This window comes from Elephas maximus, chromosome 3 (assembly GCF_024166365.1).
Source record: "Elephas maximus indicus isolate mEleMax1 chromosome 3, mEleMax1 primary haplotype, whole genome shotgun sequence".
In the NCBI taxonomy this organism is placed as follows: domain Eukaryota; kingdom Metazoa; phylum Chordata; class Mammalia; order Proboscidea; family Elephantidae; genus Elephas; species Elephas maximus.
The window spans coordinates 70,311,154-70,332,026 of NC_064821.1; the positions used below are offsets into that span (position 1 = coordinate 70,311,154).

Genomic DNA, 20,873 nt, shown 5'->3' on the forward strand with positions numbered 1-20,873 from the left:
ACAACATTCTATTACTAAGGAAGAGATGTGCATTGAGCAGTCAGCTTCCTACTTTTGTGTGTGTGTGTGTGTGTGTGTGTGTGTGAAATGGATAAAATATGGCCAGTATCCAGGGTAGCTGAGTCACATAACTCCAGGGCATTATGTGGTTTGTGGCATTGCATAATTCACAACCTGCGTGACTATACATGGTTACCCTGGCAATAACCACCATCTGACCAATGTTCCATTTATATGGTACAATCATATAAATGTCTGCTGCTTTTCAACAGTAATAAAATAGTTTCCTCAGTTGACAAATTGGTGTGTTTTCACTTCTGTTTGATTACCAGGGAGCTCAGAGATAGGTTTTGTATACAGCTACAGTAACTTCTCCTAACCTAGGCTCTCTGGAATAGTTATTTAGCTCCCCTCCTAAACATTCAGTGCTTGCCTCTTCTTGCTTGATCCTTGGAGTTTTATTGCACGTTTTATTGGAATCTGACTCAATTCTATTTTTTGAAACAAACTTGGTCCAAACAAAATTGTGATGGTAATAATTAGGCACAAAGGAAACATTGAGAAAGCCTAAGGCAGACAGCTCTACTCCAAAAACTGATTACGGCTGAGGAGGTAGAAAAGAAACATATGGGAAATGCTGTAAGTGAAACACTTAAATCTTTACTACTTGTTGGAAACTTTGGCTCTATGAGATTGTACTCACACTAGTTGTCTGCAGGAGTAAAATAGATATGATACAGGGGGCACCTGGACTTGAACCAGGGACCTCTTGATCTGCAGTCAAATGCTCTACCACTGAGCTATACCCCCACCTGCTGGTCCTCCCTTAATAAAGATTCTCTCATAATTGCTGTCATTCCCAAGCTGCTCTCTACGTCATTTGGTGTCTCCCTAGAGAACTACCCAAGCTTCTCTTCTCACATCTACTTCCACACTTGTCAGAATCTGGTTTCCTCCTTCAGAGCCTTCCCACCTATGACCACCTGAATAGCCCTCACAGTGCTTCTCACCCCCTCCTTTATTATTACTATTACTGGGAGATGAATTTACCCATCCCCATTAATATCTAATTCTTTGTCTTTTTCATTTTTTTCCATCTCTCACTCACTGCTTTGGTTTCCTTTTCCTGGGCTGTGATGGAGGTTCCTAATGGCTTGGCTTACCCCTGAGAGGCATATGGCCAATAAAGGTGCAGTCCTAGCATTTGGGGGAAGGGTAGTGGGCAAGGGAAAATCCAGATGTCAGCATAGCTGGAGGGCCTGGGACTGGGCACTGAGCCTACTTGTTCTGGAATTCAAAGAGCCACTTTTTTATAGCAATCAATTTCTCAATATTGAGCCATTATTCCAGTTATGTTTTTAGCCCTTTTTTTGTTATGTTGTACTAGACCCTTGAATAACAGTTCCTACTATTTTATTTAGTTTATTGCAAAATGGTAGCGACTGATAGCTTTCTTTTTGGTATATGCTAGTTTTATTTATTATTTCTACCAAAATTATTCAGCTTTCCTGGAATGATTTGGAGGAATTTCCATATTTTTCATACTCTGGAACGTCATATATAGCACAGAATGATCTATTCCTGATTAAAAATTAGGCAAACTTGCCTTTAAGGTTAAAAATTGCCTGCGAGGCTTCTGGGTGTGGTGCCTTTGTGAGGAAGAGTTCCTTGACTCTCTTTTAAATGTATTTTTTCATTCGTTATTGGTCTATTCAGGTGTTTCACTTCTCCTTGGGTCTGTTTTAGTAATTCATTTTTGCTTCCAAAATAATCTGTTTTATGCAGATTTTAAAAGCAAATAGAATGAAGCAGTACATAGAATTCTCTTATATTATAAAAATGTATTTAGTCATGTTCTATTTTACCTTCCTTATGTTATTCATTTATCTTTTCTGTTTAATCGCAATTAGACTTCTTGAGCATTTGCTTATTTTTTCAGGTGGTAACCCAGATCCAATCTCAGAAATGAGTGGTTTTCACTTCATATATTTTGAAGCTTTGTTAACAGAAGTATATATATTTAGGACTGATGTCTTCTTGATGAATTGGCCTTTTTATCATTATAAAATTTCCTACTTTATTTCTGGTAACATTCCTCACTCTGAAGTCTGTTTTAAAATAACCTTTACATTTTTCTTTTGATGAGTGTGCATGGTATATCTCTTTTCATCCTTTTACTTTAAACTATTCACGGTTTTATATTTGGTGTGGTGTTCTTGTCGACAGCATGAAGACTTTTTTATCCAGTCTGACAATCTCTACCTTTTTGGAGTGTTTAGACCATTCACATTTAATGTATTACACGTAGGGCTACATTTAAACCTTGTTAATGTTGTTAGATGCTGTAGAGTTGATTCCGACTTGTAGCGACCTTATGTGCAACAAACAAAACACTGTTCGGTCCTTCACTATCCTTACAATTGTTGCTATGTTTGAGCCCATTGTTGCAGCCACTGGGTCAATCCATTTTGCGATTTGTTTTTTATTTGTCCCATGTATTGTTTGTCTTTTTTTCTTAACTTTCTGGATTAATTGAGTATGTTTTATTCATTTTATTCCCACCGTTGGGTTAGTAGCTACTTTTTGCTATTTTCTTTTAGTGATTTATCTAAAGTTTACAGTACCATATTTAACTTTTCATATTTTACCTCCAAATAATGTTATACCACTTCACTTGTCATGTAAGAATCTTATAACAGAATGCTTCCAGTTCCCTTGTTTTGTCCTTTGTGTTATTGTTGTTATAGATAGTACCTTTATGTGTGTTATAAAAGCCATAATACACTGCTATTATTTTTGCTTTAAACATTTAATTATCTTTTTTGTGTGTGTGCTGAAAATATGCTCAAGAAAACATTTGCCAATTCAACAGTTTCTACAATAATTCAGTGACACTGATTACATTCTTCAAATTGTGCAACACTTATCAGTATCCTTTTGCAAATTTATTCCACCATCATTAAAACAAAATCAGTTATCTTTTAAAGATTTATAAGTGGGAAAAATGTCCTTTATACTCATCCACATATGGACCATTTCTGACACTCTTCATTACTTTCTGCAGACCCAGATTTTCATTTGGTATCATTTTCTTTCTGCTGGTAATGAATTCTTTCACCTTTTGTTGGTGCGAAAAAAATTTTTTTCACCTTCATACTTGAAAGATATTTTCAACAATGAAGGATAAAATTCACTGAGTAGAGCATTAACAAGTTTTTTTTTTCTTCTTTTAGCATTTTGAAGACGTTCCTTTTTTCCCTCCCTGGCTTCATGATTTCTGATAAGAAGTCTCCTTTCATTCCTCTGTGTGTAATGTATTTTGCCCACCTCTGCCTATTATTAAGATTTTTCTCTTTATTACTGGTTTTCAGAAATTTTATTATCGTGTGTCTTGCTGTTACTTTTTTCAAAATTGTACTTTTGATGAAGGTTTACAGAACAAACTAGTTTCTCATCAAACAGTTAGAACACACATTGTTCTATGACATTGTTTAACAAACCCACGATATGTCAACACTCCCCCTTCTCAACCCTGGGTTCCCAATTACCAGCTTTCCTGTTCCCTCCTGCCTTCCAGTTCCTGCCTGAGGGCTGGTGCACCTGTTTAGTCTTATTTTGTTCCATGGGCTTGTTCAATATTTTGTTCAAGGGTGAACTTCAGGAGTGACCCCATTACTAGGCTGAAAGGGTATCTGGGGGCCATATTCTCAGGGTTTTTCCAGTCTCTATCAGGCCAGCAAGTGTGGTCTTTCTTTTTGAGTTAGAATTTTGTTCTACATTTTTCTCCAGGTCTGTTGGGGACCTTCTATTGTGATCCCTGTCAGAGCAGTCAGTAGTGAGACCTGGGCACCATCTACTCAGTTTTGCTGGACTCAGTCTGGTGGAGGCAATGGTAGATGTGGTCCATTAGTCCTTTGGACTAATCTTTCCCTTGTATCTTTAGTTTTCTTCATTATTCCTTGTTCCCAAAGGGATGAGACCAGTGAAGTATCCTAGATGGCCGCTCAAAGGCTTTTGAGGCCCCAGACACTACTCACCAAAGTAGAATTAGAACATATTCTTTATGAACTATGTTATGCCAAATGAGCTAGATGTTCCCTGAGATCATGGTCTCCACAGCCCTCAGCCCAGCAATTCGGTCCCTTAGGGAGTTTGGATGTGTCTATGGAGCTACCATGACCTTGCCGTGTACAGGTTGTACTGGCTTCCCCAGTATTGTGTACTGTCTTACCCTTCACCAAAGATTCTACTTATCTATTGTCTATTAAGTGTTTTCCCATCCCCACCCCTCCTCCCTGGTAGTCATCAAAAGTTGTTTCTCTTTGTATGTAAACCTTTTCATGAGTATTTACAGTAGTAGTCTCATACAGTATTTGTCCTTTTGTGATTGACTTATTTCACTCAGCATAATGCCCTCCAGATTTACCCACGTTATGAGATGTGTCACAGATTTTTCTTTGTTCTTTATTGTTGCATGATACTCCATTGTGTTTATGTCCCACAGTTTGTTTATCCATTCTTCTGTTGATGGGCATCTAGGTTGCTTCCATCTTTTTGCTATTGTGAACAATGCTGCAGTGAACATGCGTGTAAATATATCTGTTCATGTGACAACTCTTATTTCTCTAGGATATATTCCTAGGAGTGGGATTGCTGGATCATATGGTATTTCTCTCTCTAGCTTTCTAAGGAAGGGCCATATTGTTTTCCAAAATGATTGTATCATTTTGCATTCCCACCAGCAGTGAATATGAGTTCTGATCTCCCCACAGCCTCTCCAACATTTGTTATTTTCTGTTTTATTGATTCATGCCAGTAATGCTGGGCTGAGATAGTATCTCATTGTGGTTTTGATTTGCATTTCTTTGATGGCTAGAGATGTGAGCATTTCCTCATGTGTCTGTTGGCCACTTGAATGTCTTCTTTGGTGAAATGTCTGTTCATTTCCTTTGCCCATTTTTTAATTGGATTGTTTGTCTTTTTGTTGTAGAGATGTTGGATCTTCTTGTAGATTTTAAAGATTAGAATTTGTCTCATATGTAATAGCCAAAAACTTTTTTACCCAGTCTGTAGTTTCTCTTTTTACTCTTTTGGTGAAATCTTTTGATGAGCATACGTGTTTAATTTTTAGAAAATCCCAGTTATCTAGCTTATCCTCTGGAGCTTGTGCATTGTTGGTTGTAGTTTGTATCTTGTTAATGCTGTGTATTAGGGCCTCTAACGCTGATCCTACTTCAGATTCTATGAACTTCATGGTTTTTGGCTTTATATTTAGATCTTTGATCCATTTTGAGTTAGTTTTTGTATATGGTGTGAGGTATGGGTCCTTTTTCATTTTTTTGCAGATGGACATCCAGTTTTGCCAGCACCATTTGTTAAAAGAATGTCTTTTCCCCATTTGATGTATTTTGGGCCCTTGTCAAAGATCGAGTGACTGTAGGTGGATGGATTTACATCTGGGTTCTCAATCCTGTTCCATTTGTCATTGTATCTGTCATTGTACCAGTACCAGGCTGTTTTTTTATATATATATATAATTTTTATTGAGCTTTAAGTGAACGTTTACAAATCAAGTCAGTCTGTCACATATAAGCTTATATACACCTTACTCCATACTCCCCCTTACTCTCCCCCTAATGAGTCAGCCCTTCCAGTCTCTCCTTTCGTGACAATTTTGCCAGTTTCTAACCCTCTCTACATTCCTATCTCCCCTCCAGACAGGAGATGTCAACACAGTCTCAAGTGACCATCTGATACAAGTAGCTCACTCTTCATCAGCATCTCTCTCCAACCCATTGTCCAGTCCCTTCCATGTCTGACGAGTTGTCTTCGGGAATGGTTCCTGTCCTGAGCCAACAGAAGGTTTGGGGGACCATGACTGCTGGGATTCCTCTAGTCTCCGTCAGACCATTAAGTTTGGTCTTTTTATGAGAATTTGGGGTCTGCATCTCACTGATCTCCTGCTCCCTCAGGGGTTCTCTGTTGTGCTCCCTGTCAGGGCAGTCATCGGTTGTGGCCGGGCACCATCTAGTTCTTCTGGTCTCAGGATGATGTAAGTCTCTGGTTCATGTGGCCCTTTCTGTCTCTTGGGCTCATAGTTATCATGTGACCTTGGTGTTCTTCATTCTCCTCTGATCCAGGTGGGTTGAGACCAATTGATGCATCTTAGATGGCCGCTTGTTAGCATTTAAGACCCCAGACGTACCAGGCTGTTTTGACTACCATAGCTGTATAGTAGGCTCTAAGGTCAGGTAATGCAGGTCCTCCTACTTTATTCTTCTTCCTCAATAGTGCTTTACTTATCCAGAGCTTCTTCTCTTTCCATACAAAGTGAATGATAAGTTTTTCCATCTCTTTAAGGAATGTTGTTGGTATTTGGATCAATATTGTATTGTATTTGTAAATCGCTTTGGGTAGAATTGTCATTTTCACAATGTTGAGTCTACCTATCCATGAGCATGGTATGTTTTTCCATTTATGTAGCTCTCTTTTGGTTTCTTGCAATAGTGTTTTGTAGTTTTCTTTGTATAGGTCTTTTACATCCCTAGTTAGATTTATTCCCAAGTATTTTATTTTTTTAGGGACAGTTATAAATGGTATTGTTTTCCTGATTTCCTTTTCATTGTTCTCTTTATTGGTATATAGGAATCCTACTTATCTTTGTATGATTATCTTGTATCCTGCTAGTCTGCTGAATCTTCATATTAGTTCCAGTAGTTTTCTCATGGAGTCTTTCGGGTTTTCTACATATAGTTTCATATCATCTGCAAATAGGGAGAGTTTAACTACTTCATTACCAATTTGGATACCCTTTATTTCTGTTTCTTGCCTTATTGTTTTAGCTAGGACTTCCAAAACAATGTTAAATAGGAGTGGTGATAAAGGGCATCCTTGTCTTGTTCCTGTTCTCAGGGGGATGTTTTCAGCCTCTCTCCATTAAGAACGACGTTGGTTGTTGGTTTGGCATGGTGCCCTTTGTTATGTTAAGAAATGTTCCTTCTGTATCTATTTTATTGGGAGGTTTCATCAGGAAAAGGTTTTGGACTTTGTGGAATGCCTTTTCTGCATCAATTGAGATGATCACGTGATTCTTTTCTTTCTTTTTATTTATGTGGTGGATTACATTGATTGATGTTCTAATGTTGAACCATCCTTGCATACCTGATATGAATCCTACTTGGTCGTGCTGTATTTTTTTCTTTTAGTATGATGCTGAATTCTATTGGCTAGAATTTTGTTGAGAATTTTTGCACCTGTATTCATGAGACATATTGGTCTGTGATTTTCTTTTTTTGTGGTGTCTTTGCCTGGTTTTGGTATCAGGATTATGCTGGCTTCATAGAATGAATTACCTTCCTTTTCTATGTTCTGAAATAATTTGAGTAGTGCTGCTGTAAGCTCTTCTGTGAATGTTTGGTGGAATTCTCCGGTAAGGCCATCTGGTCCAGGGCTTTTTTTGTTGGGAGTTTTTTTTTAATTATCCTTTCAATCTCTTATCTTTTTATGGGTCTGTTCAGATTTTCAACATCAGTTTGTGTTAGTTTGGGTAGGTAGTGTGTCTAGAAATTTGTCCATTTCCTCTAGGTTTTCAAATTTGTTGGAGTATAGTTTTTCATAATACTGTGTTATGATCCCTTTTATTTCAGTTGGGTCTGTTGTAATGTCCCCCATTTCATTTCTTATTTGAATTATTTGCACCCTTTCCTGTTTTTCTTTTTTCAATTTGGCCAGTGGTTTGTTGATTTTGTTGATCCTTTCAAAGAACTAACTTTTGGTTTTGTTGATTCTTTCTGTTGTTTTTCTATTCTCTATTTCATTTATTTCTACTCTGATCTTTATTATTTCCTTTCTTCTGGTGGCTGTGGGCTTCTTTTGCTGTTCATTTCTATTTGTTCAAGTTGTGTAGCTAATGTTTTCATTTTGTCCCTTTCTTCTTTTTTGATGTGTGCATCTATTGCTTTAAATTGATCTCTGAGGACTGCCTTTGCTGTGTCCCAAACATTTTGGTATGATGTGTTTTCATCCTTATTTGATTCTAGGAATTTTTTGATTCCACCTCAGATTTCTTCTATTACCCAGTGGCTTTTAAGCAAGGTGCTTTTCAGTTTCCATGTAATTGATTTTTTTTTCTGTTGTTAATTTCTACTTTGATGGCATTGTGGTCAGAGAAGATACTTTGTATTACCTCAGTGTTTTGGATTTTGTTGAGGGTTGCTCTCGGCCTAAGATGTGGTCTATTCTGGAGAATTTTCCATATGCATTGGAAAAGAATGTGTACTTTGCAGCTGTTGGGTGGAGTGTTCTATATATGTCTATGAGGTCAAGTTGGCTGATTGTTCTCTTTAGCTCTCTGTATCTTTGTTCAGTTTCTTTCTAGATGTTCTGTCCTTTAGAGTGTGGTGTGTTAAGTCTCCTACTATTACTGTGAAATAGTCAATTTCTGTTTTCAGTGCTGATAGAGCTTGAAATGTATTTTATGTATTTTAGAGCTCTGTCATTGCAAGTGTAGATGTTTATTACGGTTAAGTCTTCATGATGGATCATCCCTTTAATCATTATATACTGTCCTTCTTTGTCTTTTATGGTGGATTTTGCTTTAAAGTTTATCTTATCTGAGATTAGTATTGCTAACTCCTGCTCTTTTTTGGTAGTTATTTGCTTGATATATTTTTTCCATCCTTTGATTTTTAATAAATTTATGTCTTTGTTTCTCAGGTGTGTCTCTTGCAGACAACATATTGATGGATCTTGTTTTTTTTTTTTATCTATTCTGTCACTCTGTGTCTCTTTATGGGTGTATTTAGGCCATTTATGTTCAGTGTAATTATTGATAGGTGTGAGTTTATTGTTGTCATTTTGTAGTGCTTTTTTTTTGTGTGTGTGTGTGGTGCTAACACTTTCTTTCTTCCTTTTACTGTCCTGTGCTGAGTTCCTTTTGTTTGTGGATTTCTTTTGTTTTTATTGAGACTTTATGTTTTTCTTCTTTATTTTGATGTGTAGGTTTGTTAACTTTCTTTGTGGTTTCCTTGAAGTTTACCCTTATCTTCCTAGGTTTGAACCAGTCTATTATTACTTGGTATTGCCTTGCCCCCTCTCCATTAGAAAGTTCTATACCTACAGGATTTATTCTCTCTTTTATTATTCTGACACTGTTCTTATTTACAGATTAACCTTTCTGGTTCCCTGTTGTAATTTTTTTGGTTTTGGATAGTCCTTGAGAGTTCATCTCCTATGTTGGTATCTGGCTGGTACAATCTTGCATCCTAGATTCAGGCTGTGGTCTGATGTTGTTTGTTCTAAGTGAAAGGACTCCCTTTAATAATTCTTTTAGGTTTGGTTTAGTTTTTACATATTTCCTTAATTTCTGTTTATCTGGAAATGTCCTAATTTCACCATCATATTTGGGTGAAAGTTTTGCAGGATATATAATTTGTGGTTGGCAATTTTTTTCTTTCAAGGTTTTATATATGTCATCCCGTTGCCTTCTTGCCTGTGTGGTTTCTGCAGAATAATCAGAGTTTAGGCTTATTGTTTCTCCTTTGCATGTGACTTTTCATTTTTCTTGAGCCACTGTAAGGATTTTTGATTTGTCTTTGGTTTTAGTGAGTGTGATTATGATATGCCTTGGTGTTTTTCTTTTGGGGTGTATACTATATGGGGTTCGTTGAGCTTCTTGGATGGTCAGCTTTCCATCGTTCATGATGTTAGTGACGTTTTCTATCAACAATTCTTCAATGATCTTGTCTGTGTTTTCCATGTTGTCTCCCTGTTTTGGAACTCTAATCACTTGCAACTTTTTTCTTTTGTTTTTAACCCAAGTAATTCTCACAGTTTCCTCATTTTTCTTTGTTCTTTTTTCTGATTTTTCCTCAAACAGTGTTGTATCCAAGTGCTTTTCTTCAATTTCACTGATCCTGTCTTCCATCATTTCAAATTTGCTCCTCAGCTCTTCTATGATGCTGTCCATTTCTGAAATCTTGTTGTTTGTCTTTTGAATTTCTAATTGTTTTTGTACGATTTCTAGTTCTGAATTTATTTTGGCATTTTGCTCCTGTATTATTTTCTTGAATTCTTCCATTTTTTGTCTGTATTTTCCATGAATTTGTCTGCCTTTTCCATAAATTTGTCTCATTTTTGTCTCCTTTTTGCTTCAACTCTTGGAAAGCTCTGAATATTAGAGATTTGAATTCTCTGTCAGATAGTTCTAATGTCTTTTCTTCTACTGGAAAATTATCTGGTGTTTTATTTTGGGTGCCTACTGGAATCATCCTGTCCTTTTTTTAATGTTTTGCTATTGTCTGCTGTCTTTGGCACATTCAGTGGTTATTGTCTTCATTTCTTGATGGTAATTTGTTTGTTTCATCCTGTTTTTTTGTTTTGTTTTATTTCATTATATCTGAGCAGGCGGACTGTGCGTTCTTTGTTGTTTGCTCGTCTGTAGTCAGGATACTTCTCACCTCCTTGTCCAATGGGTGGGGCCAGTCACTCAGCTATGGTGCAACAGAGCAGGTCCAGATGAAGGGGAGGGGCTTGGATAGGTTGCTTTTGGCCCCTACTAGGGCTGACTGGGTTGACCAGGAATCAGTGCTGGGCAACTTCCAGTAGGCCATGCCTGCACTGCTTGGAGGTATGGTGTTCAGCACACAGTGCAGGTAGGCAGGAAAGGGGGGGAGGTTGTGATGTATGGAGCTAATATAGGTATGGGGAAGAGGAGAAACAGGAGACAAAAACAAAAAAAAAAAGGAGTGCAAAGGGAACTTGCTGTTGGACTGGAGAGATGAGAGACCGGGAAATGGAGAAAAGCAAAAAAGAAAATGGGAAAAAGAAAAAAAAAACTAGATAAAAATTTGGAAAAGAAAAAGGCCTCCAGGGTTCCCACCAGTGTGTCCATGAAGACCGGGAGTGTCTCCCAGGCTGTGCAGTATGGCCTGGCTAGAGGGGGTAGAGATGTCACACAGCACCAGGTATTCAGGAGACAGGAAAAGAAGGCAAGTATAGACAGACAAGAACTGAGAAATGAAGAAAGATAGAAAGGGAAAAAGAGAGAAGAAAGGAAGGAAGGCAAAAAGAAAGAAAGAGAGTGAGAAGAGAAAGAGAGAGAGGAGAGAGAGAGAGAAAGAGGAAAAAAAGAAAGAGAGAGAAAGAACGAAAGAAAGAGAGAGAGAGAAAGAAAGAAAGAAAGAGAGAAAGAGAAATGCCCCCAGAGATCCCATCTAGGTGGCTGAACAGATAAGGGGAGTAGGTCTCCAGTGCAGCCTGGCTGGAAGGGGCTCCCAAGTGCAAAAAGAGAACAAACAAAACAAAACAGAATGAAGCAAAACAAAACAAGCAACAACAACAACAACAAAGAAAGACTCAGGAATCTCAAGAGTGGTGTCATGGGTTGGGGGAGTGGTTCCCCTGTCAAGTGGAGCTTCACAGCCTTTCAAGAAGAAGCTAAGATGGCACATGGAGGCAGGTGTTCCAGAGAAAGGAGGGGGAGGTGGTGGGAGGCATGGAAGAAACCAAAAGAGGCGGTAAGAAGCAATTCCAGCTCAGGTACCCAGCCAGTGTGGGCGGGGCAAATACAAGCAGCCCAGGGTGGAAGCAGTTGCCTCCTGGCCTAGAGACTGCAGCAGGCGGGAATCAGAGGAGGGCAAAAGGGGAGAGGAAGATGAGTAGGGGTTAGGAAAGCACATATCGCTTGTTACTAGATGCTTTGTCTCCTGCTGGGAACTTCGTTAAGCTGCTTTCCAGTACTCCCTCTCCGCGGATTTGCGATGCGAGTGAGGAGAATCCAAGTGGCGTGGACGCTGCACTTCCCGGCAGGCCAAGCCACAGCACCCAGCTAGGAAGTTTGGAGGTAGAGCAGTGGGGAGAGGATGGGGGTTGGAAAATATGTGTAGCTGGTTACTGGGCGCTCTGTCTCCTGATGGGAGCTCCATGAAGCTACTTTCCTGTGCTCCCTGTAAGCCGATCTCCTACAGGAGTCTAAGATGGTGAATCCGTGCTGCATCAGTCAATAAGGAACCTCCACACATATCTCTCCTGGCTCTCTGTCCTCTGTCAGCTTCTTATTCCGTTTGGTGTTTGGCTTTCTTTATCTCTTCATTTGACACTTTGGGTTTCAGGAAAGACATTTGTCTCTGTTTTCTGGTCTTTGCTGTGAAGGGACTGCGTGGTTCTTCTGTCTATGGCACCATGTTTGTAGGAAGTCTGCTGTTATTTTCTTTATGATTCTTCTCCTTGAGTTTTGTTGAGCTTCTTGATCGGTGACTTTCTATTGTTGTTTGGTGCCATCACAACTTTTCCAACTTATAGTAACCCAAGGTACAACAGAATGAAACACTACTTGGACCTGCTCTATCCTCTTGATACTTCTTATGCTTGAGCACATTGTTGCAGCCACTGTGTCAGTTCATCTATTGAGGGTCTTCCTCTTTTTTGCTGACCTTTTACTTTACTAAGCATGATGCCCTTTCCCAGGAACTGATCCCTCCTGATAACATGTCCAAAGTATGTGACATGTAGTCTCACCATCCTTGCTTCTAAGAAGCATTCTGGTTGTACTTCCAAGGCAGATTTGTTCTTTCTTTTGGCAATCCATGGTATATTCAATATTCTTTGCCAACACCACAATTCGATGATGTCAATTCTTCTTCAGCCTTCCTTATTCATCGTCCAGCTTTTGCATGCATATGAACACCATCGCTTGGGTCAGGCACACCTTAGTCTTCAAGGTGACATCTTTGCTTTTCAACACTTTAAAGAGAGATTTTGCAGCAGATTTGCCCAATGCATGTGTATTTTGATTTCTTAGCTGCTGCTTTCATGGATGTTGATGGTGAATCCAAGTAAAATGAAATCCTTGACAACTTCAATCTTTTCTCCATTTATCATGATGTTGTTTGTTGGTCCAGTTGTGAGGATTCTTGTTTTCTTTATGTTGAGGTGTAACTCATACTGAAGGCTGTGGTCTTTGATCTTTATCAGTAAGTGCTTCAAGTCCTCTCCACTCTGAGCAAGCAAGGTTGTGTCATCTGAATAAAGCAGATTGTTAATGAGCCTTTCCCAATTCTGATGCCCTGTTTTTCTTCATATAGTCCAGCTTCTGGGATTATTTGCTCAGCATACAGATTGAATAAGTATGGTGAAAGGATACAACCCTGATGCACCTTTTTCCTGACTTTGAACCATACAGTATTCCCTTGTTCTGTTTGAATGACTGCCTCTTGATCTATGTACAGGTTCCTCATAAACACAATTAAGTAATCTGGAATTTCCACTCTTTGAAATGTTGTCCATAATTTTTTGTGATCCACACAGTGGAATGTTTTTGCATCGTCTATAAAACAAAGGAAAACATCTTTCTGATATTCTCTGCTTTCAGCCATGATCCATCTGACATCAGCAATGATATCCCTAGTTTCCCGTTCTCTTCTGAATTTGGCTTGAATTTCTGGCAGTTCCCTGTAGATATACTGCAGCAGCCCCTTTTGAATGATCTTCAGCAAAGTTTTAGTTACATGTGATATTAATGATATTGTTAGATAATTTCTGCAATTGGTTGGGTTACCTTTCTTTGGAATAGACATATATACTGACCTCTTCCAGTTGGTTGGCCAGGTAGCTGTCTTCCAAATTTTTTGGCATAGTTGAGTGAGCACTTCCAGCTCTGCATCTGTTTGTGGCTTTCTAGTTTTCATATTTTAAAGCTTTAATTCTTTGTTTCCTCAAATATTTTTATATTTGATATAATAATGTATTATAAGATTTATAATAGCTATTTTATTTAAAAAATATTTCAATTTTAGTTTTATTGTGGTAAAAATAACAACAGATCAAAACCTCCATTGCAAGGGCCTTGAGTTCTTCAGGAAGGACTTTGCTTTTCATCTTGTAAACATTGGGGAGCCACACAGAGTTTTATTTAGGAAGCTGAATTTCTCTGCTTTGGTTTTTCAGGAACCTCTGATGGTGATCACACTGGACAGAGGAGTCTAGTGGGAAGAAGTACAGGGAGTGACTCTGGAGTTGTAACGATTCAGGCAAGGGAGCATGAAGGAGGGGTAGTGGGATGGAGAGGAGGGACAGTTTGAAAAAACAATTTTTGAAGAAAAATTCATAGAATTTTGTGAAATTTTGAATTAAAGAGTGAGATGGTGTGGGCAAGAGGAAGATAAATTACAGAGCATTACAGTTCAAAAGCCTAGGTAGCTAGTCTTGTGGTTGTTATTTTTATTACTCCACTAAATGAGTTTTTCCTCCACAAAAGGCAAAAAAGTTAGTATGACTGGAGGTTAGAATTTGAAACGGACAAGAGCTGCAGATGGAATTGGAGTCTGAAAATAAGGGACAGGGAAGAGGGGAGGTTTTATTGTTTTGCGCTTGAATATGTACCTGTCATTGCCCTAAGCAATTTGCATTTACTTTGGAATGTAGCTTCTGTTGAAGTTGGAGCATCCTGCCCGAACACACCTATTTGCATTTATGAATGTACATGGAAAGAAGACACTCCTGGAAGAAAAGTCTCTGGGACCCTCTCCTTTCCCCTCCCCTCCCTCTTGAGGATTAAGGATGACCTTTGATTCTATTGGTCTGGGTTGGGCTATACAGAATATGGAGAGGATGTAGGAGTCTCTGAATGGGAAATCACCACAGGGGTGGTAGGACCTGGATGGGAGCACTTGATTCCCTTAGGAGTTTGCATTTGACAAGTGAGAGGGCAGACCTGTCATCTGCAAGAAGTAGTGGCCTCTCTGAAATGAGCTGTTGCAAGTTCTACACATTTCTGTGTTAGGCTTTTTGTGGACATGCTGACATCTGGCTATAAGCAGAAACAGAAGCACCCAAGGCAAGTACCTAAGGCAAGCAGAAGCAGACCATAGCTGGACATGGGCAGTTTGAGGACCAGGATTGCTGATATTCCTGCTTATGAGAAATGCAGAGAAATAGTATAATGTAAATGTGATATAACTTGGTTTGCTGTCATGTGGTCTCCTCCTTTTAGGCCGGTGAGGACCCTGGTTCTGAGGAAACTGAGGCTTAGTGACTTGCTAACAAGTACAAGGCAGGTAGGCAGAATCAGGATTTAAGCCCTGGTCATGGTCTGTCTGAAGTAGTGCTTCAAACTAGTTACAACTGGTTCAGTCATGGCCAAAGAGGTAGAACCAGAACAAATCTGAATTTTACAAATTTGGGTGTTCCAGAACAATAACCAGAACAGGAAAAATTACAGATGGAAGCCATAGAATTGGAGACTTGGGAAAGCGTAGTGAACACTTTCAGGAGCCTGATATGTGAGATTGGATTATTGCCAGCACTGAAGAGGGCGACTCACATTCAAAGAGATACGATTGGTCACCTTCTTTGAGCCGGGCATTGCTGGTTGTGACTCTGAGCAGAATTTTATGGGCAAGAGTTGGTTGCCATGCAACTCATATGCTGCCCTTGTTTTCTAAGAGGGAGAATCAGTTTCTAGAGGGGCTTCGATCCATAATTTATACCATTCTGGTTGCTGTTCTGGGTCACCTAATTTTTACAAATTCAGGTCTGTTCCAGCGTCACCATCTCTGCCATGACTGAGCTAGGAACAACCAGTTTGAAGCTCTAGTCTGAAGCCAGTGTCAGGCCAGACTCACTGCCCACACCAGGAAAGTTCTGCATAAGAGCATGAAGGGGACTCATTTCAGCCCTGGAGGACATTTTAGGGCAAGGAGAAGAGCACAAATATGTGGCATAAGAATCTATAATGTGATTTGGCAGGAGGCACGTGAGATTTGAACTGGGGACCTCTTGATCTGCAGTCAAATGCTCTACCCTTGAGCTACACCCCCTGTGATGTGAGTAGTATGTAATAATACCTTTGTAACTGCCACCATGCAGTCCTTTCCTCCATGGCTACTTCTGTTCTGGTTATTGTTCTGGAACACCCAAATTTGTAAAATTCAGATTCGTTCTGGTTCTACCTCTTTGGCCACGACTGAACCTAGAAGTGGCACCTGCCCCCTGCAGTCTGGCTCCTCCCTGCCATGGCTCACTCCTTATTCACTGGTTCACTGTGAACATTCATCACATTACACACCTACCTACCTTTCTAAAGTCCCTCTTCCTCAGAGCTTCACTTCTGAGTACTGCAGTGTTAGGCTAGCTGTGAAGTCTAGTGCATCTGATAACTTAGCATGACCACAGTCCCTTCCTTGTTCTTCCACCCAGGGCACTGAGGCCCAGAAACGTCAGTGGCCTTGCCTACTTTCCCCTTGAATCAGGCAGGAGTTCACCTGGAACAAGAATTGTTCAGGATACCAATTCCCTTACTTGCCTAATATGTCTGATTCAACCTGCCAAGCTCTGTTGTTTTTGCATTTCTCTGCCACCCTCTACACTCTTCCTTTTCCCCTGATTCCCATACCCAAGGCCACTGGGTCTTGCCTGTTGTGGTGGTGGTGGGCAGGCAGAGCCCCTGACTCACAGAAAAGCTGCCTTGGTACAACAGGCCAGCTGGAGTGGCTGAGATGGGGCTCTCAAATGGGGACCAGGGACCTCTCCTTAATGAGGCCCCAGAAGGACTCCCTCCCCGTGACCCATCCTCCCACCCCCCCACTGCAGTTCCCAACAATCAAGTGGATAGGATGACACATTCTATGAAAACCAGTCATTGTCTTTCCCCAGCTACTCCTATCATTGCCCAAAGGGCTCATGAACAAAGTGTTCATAGTGGCAGGGACGGCAATTACTCATGGGCTCAGCAACATAGACTTCAACTCACCAAGGCTGACTTGGCTACAGTCACAGTTGAGTCCTCGAACTGCCAGCAGCAGAGACCCACACTGAGTCCATGAAATGGCACCAGTCCTCATGGTAGTCAACCAGCAACCTGGTGGCATGTTGATTACATTGGATTGCTTCCATCAGGAAAAGGGCAGTGTTTCATTCTTACTGGGATACATACTCTGGATATGGATTTGGCTTCCCGGCATGCAATTCTTCTGTCAAAACTACCATCCATGGTATCACAGAATGCCTTATCCACTGTCATGGTGTCCCATACAGTATTGCCTCAGATCAAGGGGCTCACTTCACATCAAATGAAGTATGGCAATGGGGCCATTCTAATGGAATTTACTGGTCTTGTCATGTTCCCTATCATCCTGAAGCAGCTGGCTTGATAGAATGATGGAATGGCCTTTAAAAGACAAAATTACAGCACCAGCTAGGTGGCAATACTTTGCAGGGTTGGGGCAATGACCTCCAGGAGGCTGTATACACTCTAAACTGTCATCCAATATATGGTGCTATTTCTCCCATAGTCAGGTGTCTTAGTTTTATAGTGCTGCTATAGCAGAAATACCATAAGTGGATGGCTTCAACAAACAGAAGTTTATTCTCTCACAGTCTAGTGGGCTAGAAGTCCGAATGCAGGGTGTAAGCTCCAGGGTAAGGCTTTCTCTGTCTCTGTTGGCTCTGAAGAAAAGTCCTTGTCAGTAATCTCCTGTCATAGGAGCAGCTCAGGCTCGGGACCCCAGGTACAAAGGACACACTCTGCTCTGGGTGCTGCTTTTTGGTGGTATGAGGTCCCTGTCTCTCTTCTTACTTCTCTTTTTTATACCTCAAAAGAGATTGATTTAAGATGCAGCCTAATCTTGTAGATTGAATCCTGCCTCATTAACATAACTGCCTCTAATCTGTCTCATTAACATCACAGAAGTAGGGCTTACAACACATAGGAAAATCACATCAGATGAAAAAATGGTGGACAGTCATACAATACTGGGAATCATGGCCTAGCCAAGTTGACATGCAATTTTGGGGGACATAATTCAATCCATGACACTAGGATTCCAAGTTCCAAGAATCAAGGAATGGAGATGGGAGTGTCCCCACTCACTATTACCCCTAGTGATCCACGCACAAAATTTTTGCTACCTGTCCCTGCAACCCTATGCTTTGTGGGTCTAAAGGTCTTAGTTCCAAAGGGAGGAATGCTCCCATCTGGAGACATAACACGGTTTTCATTGAACTGGAAGTTAAGAATACCACCTGGTCACTTTGGGCTCCTCATGCCTCTGGATCAACAGCAAAGAAAGGAGTTACCATAGTGGCTCGTGTGATTGACCTTGACTACCAAAGGGAAATCAGATTGATGTTGCATAATGGAGGTAAAAAAGAGTACAGGGAATCTTTTAGGACATTCCTTAGTACTACCATGCCCTGTGATTAAAATCAATGAAAAAGTACAGCAACCTGATTTTGACATGACTACTAATGGCCTGGACCCTTCAGGGATGGAGGTTTAAGTCACCCCACTAGGCAAAGAACCATGACCAGCTGAAGTGCTTAATGAGTGTAAAGAGAATACGGAATGGGTGGTGGAAGAAGGTAGTTCTAACTACCAGTTACAACCTCATGACCAGTTACAGAAATGAGGACTGTAATTGTTATGGGTATTTCTTCCCTGTATATGTGCCTCAAATATTTTTTGTTTTCTTCACTTATAAAATGTAAGATGTAAATGGGGCTAGTGTGTTTTTGGTGCATGCATGTTCATTGTATCATGTTAGGCACAAGTATGGCTTTGTAATTGTCTTTATTTAGATATTGTGTATGGTTTAAGAGATGCATACAGGAGCCAAGTTGACAAGGGGTGGGCTGTGAAGGTTAAGATTGTGTGTCACCTTGGCTGTGCCATGATTCTCAGTGCTTTGGCAGTTATGCAATGATGCAGTCTGTCAGTTAAGTAAAGATGTAGTTTGGCAGTTATGTAATGATGTAATTTGGCAGATATATAATAATGTAGCCATCCTCCATGATGTGATCTGAAGTGATCAACCAATCAGATGTAAGGGGAGCTTCCTTTGGGTTTGGCCTACATCTAATACATACAGAGATGTTTTGGCAAAGCTCGCTTTCTTGCTCTGGACACTGCATCCAGCTCATCATCATCTGACCTCCAGTTATTGGGACTTAAGCTAGCTGCCTGTTGTATTTTCTGTCAATCTTGGGATATGTCAGCTTCCTCAGCCTGTGACCCAGTGACCTGCCTTCTGACCTGCTTATTTGTGTTGTCACCCCTTGAAGATTTGTAAGTCAATAGAAGTCTCCAGCCTGACTCCTGATCCCTGACCCATGGTCTTACATTCCATTTCTCTCATATTTATTTGATTTTTTTGTCTCTTGCCTTCTTTTGAATTAGCTGGAATTTTTCTCATTTCCTTTCATTTGTTTATCTACTAGCCCACATCCTCCACTCTATTACCCCCTTTCCCTTGGCAAAACCACGAGTTTTAAAATGATATACTAGAAATTTTTACACGCAAATTTCAACAGCCTATGGGTAATCAATATCTATATTCCTTTCCCGAATTATGCAAAGACCTTATGACACTTTAATGCCTCTTCCATGTTATTTTTGATCAGTATTTTTGTTCTATCTTTAAAAAATTTACAAGTTAGTCATTAATATTGTGTTATATTATAGTATTTAGAATTGCTGTATATATGCCAATGTATTTGTTCAACATTTCTTTTGGTATCTCAGATCTCCCATCTAGGATCATTTTATTTTTTTCCTAAAGTATATATTTCAGAATTTTCTCTAGTGAGAGTCTGTTGGTGGTAAATTCTGTAAGCTTTTTGTCTTTCATGAAGAATAGTTTTGCTGGGAATAGAATTCTAAGTTGGCTGTTATATTTTTCAACATATTGAATGTGTTATTGAAGTATCTTCTGGCTTCTCTTGCCACTGTTGATAAGTCAGCCAGCAGTTGAACTACCGCTCCCTTGAAAGTGATCTCAGATTTCTCTCTGAATGCCTTCTAAGGACAGAGTCCTCATGCTAAGCCAGAAGCTCAAAGTTCACCTTGTAGAGTATGGAGACCAATGACTGGAGGGTGGGAAGGCCGAGGAGTAAAGGCTGTGATGAACACATCACTTGAGGTTGACTTGTTCTGCTCAGAGAGTCCTCTGGCTCCTTACCCTTTGCGAGAAGACTCAGCAAGGGGAAAGAATGGAACTCCTTTACCAGTTTATTGACTAAAAATCTAGGGGGCACCCAGATTTGAACTGGGGACCTCTTGATCTGCAGTCAAATGCTCTACCCCTGAGCTATACCCCCTGGTATGCTAGCAAGGGACAATTACCACTCTTCCCCTGTGCAGCCGCACCCACAGGCTCTGGCACAGATGCTCCTTCAGTTTGGGTTTACTTAGAGTAACCAAGCCTGCTTTTCTGCTAACTCATCTTCCTACCATAGAGGAAAAAACAGGTTCCCTTCTCCCTCAGCCCTGCCACTTCCACATCATCAATCCTTTGGTGAGGACAGTAACCTGGGGAAGCATTCACCTGACAGCTGGAAGGATCTATAGTGACATCTACATTGGATTTTATTTGTTGTTTTGTTTTTTTGTGGTGTGCAACAGAAAACAGAGACTCCAAATGACCAATGGCCTGGCCAAGCATGCAACTTATGAAAGGTAGAACCCACTCACAGGTCTGAATCCTGGATCGTAGGTCTTTCCTCAAAGCGACACTCTAGAGCACAGACTGACCTTCTCTCCATCATCTACATATATATTCAACCTTTTTATCTCATGGTTGAGATGAGTGTTCTAAAGTAACGATTGAAGAAATTATGGCCTCTACGTTCCAAACTTATCCTTCTGTGCTCTGCTTTGTGATGCTGGTTCTGGGACTCTGCCCCCCACAATTCTTTTTGTCAGTTGGTTTCCTGATTGGTCCTGCCAACAGGGGACTTGAGGGGCACTGGAGTGCATGATGAGGAAGAGAGCCCTTGTTGTTTCCTGTCTGTGTGTATTCCTGTCAGTGTAAACCAAGCAGTGATAGCTCACCCCGGTAGTGACAGTGAATCCAATTTGCAGCATTTCGCTCACAAGACCA

At 40.3% G+C, this 20,873-nt stretch overlaps 2 non-coding genes across 2 annotated transcripts; both read right to left on the reverse strand.

Annotated features, from left to right (window-relative positions):
* Nucleotides 1-738: 738 nt before the first annotated feature.
* Nucleotides 739-810, reverse strand: TRNAC-GCA (transfer RNA cysteine (anticodon GCA)). Its single transcript has one exon. It is a non-coding gene; the product is annotated as a tRNA-Cys (tRNA).
* Nucleotides 811-20,019: 19,209 nt separating this feature from the next.
* On the reverse strand, nt 20,020-20,091 carry TRNAC-GCA (transfer RNA cysteine (anticodon GCA)). Its single transcript has one exon. It is a non-coding gene; the product is annotated as a tRNA-Cys (tRNA).
* Between the last annotated feature and the right edge of the window lie 782 nt (nt 20,092-20,873).